This window comes from Triturus cristatus, chromosome 4_1 (genome assembly GCF_964204655.1).
Source record: "Triturus cristatus chromosome 4_1, aTriCri1.1, whole genome shotgun sequence".
NCBI lineage: Eukaryota > Metazoa > Chordata > Amphibia > Caudata > Salamandridae > Triturus > Triturus cristatus.
The window spans coordinates 552,978,613-552,982,655 of record NC_140585.1 but is presented as its reverse complement, the minus strand read 5'-3'; positions in this window follow the sequence as shown (position 1 = coordinate 552,982,655).

Genomic DNA, 4,043 nt, shown 5'->3' with positions numbered 1-4,043 from the left:
CTCCGGGAGGTGAACCACACGCTCCCCGCACGATGAATTAAGCGCGGCGAGCGGTAACGGAAGAAACAATGCGCAAACAAATTATCACCATGGCAATGACAACAAACAGTTAGAACGCTACGAAGCGTTAAAGTCGAGAAAGCAATACGCTACAAAAGAGTATTTAAATATAACCAGCAAACGTATCAATAAAATGCATAGAATAAAGACAAAAGCACTTAACTGGCTGCGGAGCAGCAAAGAAAGAGGATGTTGTACTTGCCATATTAGCTTTTATACTGTGGACTCTATGATTATATACGTCATACCCTAGTGTTTATGGGTATTGTAGTTTTTTGTTACATATACTGTGTTTTTATTGGCTGCTGAGCATTTCTAGTAAAGAAATGAGAAAGCATAATCGGAGCCTCCTGTCCTGACATAGAATTCACAGCTTAGAATGCAACTCCCTTACCATACCCCTCAAAAAGAATAAATTTGTGTCATCAGGAAGCAATTTTTTATGGTTACTGTCTTTTAAGAAAACACACTTCACATCTTAGCAGGGAGCTCCCTTAGAGTACCGCTCAAAATGAATAAATGTGTATCTCCAGGAAGTTTCAAGGGATTCCGTCAGTTAAAGCCATTACCGGCTTCTAGGCACCCTTTACATTTGCAGATTCAGCATTTGGCACATTTACACTTCTTTCAGGTAATCAGGCACCCTTCCAAGAAGACTTGTTTTTTCTGTCTTCCCCTCCCTTGATTTCACAGCTCACGAGGCTACCTGAATGACACTATAGCTGAAGCTTTTAAGCTCCTGGAATTAACCGTCCCAGGACAGCTGACTTTTGACAAGAAGTAAGGGAACTGTTCTCCTAAAATTAAAAAAGTAAGGGCACGCCGTGCCCCTCAGATCCCCCCCACTTCGACCACTGATCTGACTACATATTTGATAAGCATTACGTAGAGCAGCCGACTTTAGAGCCGGGCACCCAGATCCGAGCCCGGCGTTGGCTCAACCTCCAGTGATTCTGGGCACTTAATCTCTCCGTACCTACCAGGAAATTAATGTGTCCTTGCGTAATGTAAGTAGTGCTCGTGTAAAGCGCTTCAATAATTTTCGGTCGAGTTCGCGCTATATAAATCTGCAAATTCTTTTTAAAAAATGCTACGTTTTGATAACCTTCCATCGAGGTCTCAGTTGTAAGGATGGCGCTCCCATTTTATTTTTAGTGAGTTTATTCTTAGCAGACGAGATACACAGTAGGTCTCCTCTGCCAATCAACAGGAGCTCCAACTAAAGCACCCCCCCCCCTTTTAGTGACAGTCGAACTTCTGATATATGTAGCGCCTTTTGCCTGTTTTCAACCTAAAGCACTACTGACAAGCAGTGTTAATACTCTAAGGTTTTTTATTTTGCTCCGCAACTGGACTCTGTCAAAATGTAAATCAAATAATATGTCAGAATTAAATGTAAAACACATTAGACTTCACAATAAAGACTGACAAGTATTATACAGAAAAGCACAAAGGTTCATTGAAAAATTAAAGTCATTACGGAAAGCAAATTAAGTGGCAAGAAGTCAGTCAGTTAATCATTAGTCATATAAAAGCATGAAACTCAGAATAAAATGCAATATAAGAAACAGGAGAACAGTGTACAATTCAGATCAGTAAATAAATCAGAGGTCAGACTAACAGAGTATCGTCTTCTAAACCCTCTGGTTAAGGCTCATTTTATAGGGTGAAATACAATAAAAGTCATACATTTGAGGTGCATGCGCAAAGGTCTGGAAATCCCACCAAATCATATTAAAGAAAGAACAATACAGTCTTAAAATCACACTGGACAGCAGTATCCCACAGATTCCTATAATGTAGATCCCAATCTTCAGTGCTCCTGTGACACCTCAATAGTTAGAACAGATCAGTACAAATCAAGATTAGTTCTAATGAGAACCACGTCGTAATCCCAATGGGTTAGACCATGGGAAAGCATTCAATATGCTAACACAACATGAAAACAAAGCTTGTGAACAAAGAATCATGTTTTACATGGAAGAATGACATCATGTTTCAAAACAATGTTTATAAAATATCTGCTGTAAACTGAATAAAAGGTAAAAAGGTCACAAGGAGATGACTGTGCAGGGGAAAGATGGCACCATACAGCCGCAACCATTTTGAAATCGAGGCCTACATTAGCCAATGTTAAAATAAACGCATCTTATTAGCAATAAATCATATTCATTATGTGTTAATTACACCGTGTTAATCCAATTAGACATTTTATTGAAACCGCTGTACCAACTTCAACACATCTGTTCTGTGTTAAAACTATACAATGGAAATATACAAATACATTGAGAAAGAAAATATAGTAGAACTCATAGACCATTGAAGATAAAGAAAACAGAAATATAAAAAAATAGGAAGTTGGTAAAGAATAGAGACATATCAGTGCAACGGCATATAAAAAGTACCTTTCATACTTCTACACCTAATAAGTACTATACATAGGGCCTCATGTAGGAAGCCAAATACCGGTCGGTAACGGCCGAAATTCGGTAAATATCCCGTTACCGACCGGTATTTAGGCATTTGCTATGTAGGGGGCTGATTTCTGGATTCGGTATTTACCGAATCGGAAATTAAGAAATCGGTAAAATACCGATTCGGTAAATACCGAATCCAGAAATCAGATGTAGGGAGCACTCTAAAGAGTGAAAATTAGTATTAGAAATTTGTTATTTACCACCAAATACAGGTTGGTGATAAATAACGAATACCTTGCAAAAAGCAATATTTTGCAGATTTAAGAGTGCCATGTGGCAGACATACATGCCCTTAGGGCATGTATGTGCGCCACATGTGCACACATGCAAGATTCAGGGGTGCAACAGGGTGTCAATGTGCCGTTTGGAGCGCGTGGTCTGGTCATACCGTACCTTACCCCGTAACCAGCGCTGCTTAAAGAAGCGAATATTTTCATCGGCAGGGGTTCCATGCACTCACTGATGTGAGTGCATTTGGCAAGGTCCTATTTCAGACGAGATCGAATGTGGCGGAGGTGAGCCGGGGAGTCAGTGTTCGGCGACCATGTCCGCGGAGACACAGCTGAGAGATAAGAGAGCGGGAAGACCAAATGCCGCTCGAGATCTGTTTTGTGAAGCAGATGACGGGGAGAGGGTCGATTCACAAGGATCAGCTGATGGGGCATCTGCAGCTAACAAGGACCTAAACAACTTCTGTTTAATTACGAAAAGTTGCGGAAGAGAGAAATCAACAGGTGGTGGGAGGTGTCCTCCCTGGATAATTATATTGAGGTCGGTAGGGTGCCAAGAGGGCTTCGTATTCTGATAACGCCCACATATCAAAATCCCCACCCTAAACTTCTTGAAGACTGGTCGAATCTCATGTCTGAAACCTGTAAACACATGTTGGCTCTCTTATCCAAATATGCTGCAATTGAGCTTGAACAGGTTATCAAAGAGATTGATAAATTGAAAGATGAGCTTGATAACCATCCAGCGCAAGAACAAATTAAAAATGCCCTTGACCAAATGGAAATCCGGCTTGACAAATATGAGGAGGAAATTAAGCTTAAGAAAAAACGAAAATTTCTGAGAGACAAATATGATTATGCCAGTGGCAGGATTCTTACTTTTGGCAAGCGATATGATGGTGCAATCAAGCAATTCAAACAACTCAAGACAGTCAGAAAAGAACCGGAAGTGACCACGTCCGAGTCTGGTTCAGACCTTTACTCAGACCTAGAGGAGGCGCCCGCTACCACTGGTGATCAGGTGCCAACTTTTATGCCCCTTGAAGAATATCGTTTTTTACAAACAAATATGACTCTAAGATCCCGACCCCCCGAGACAGTACGCGGAAAAGGAAGAGGAAGAGGCGCAAACCTAAAGGGAAGAAAAAAACAAGGAGAGGGGGAAAGCAACGCCAAAGAAACAATGCCGCATGGGAGACAAACACGGCAATCAAAGCAGAAATAATGGGTGAGAGAAACTTGACTGTTTTAAACTTATCTTCCCATGTTTTGACTA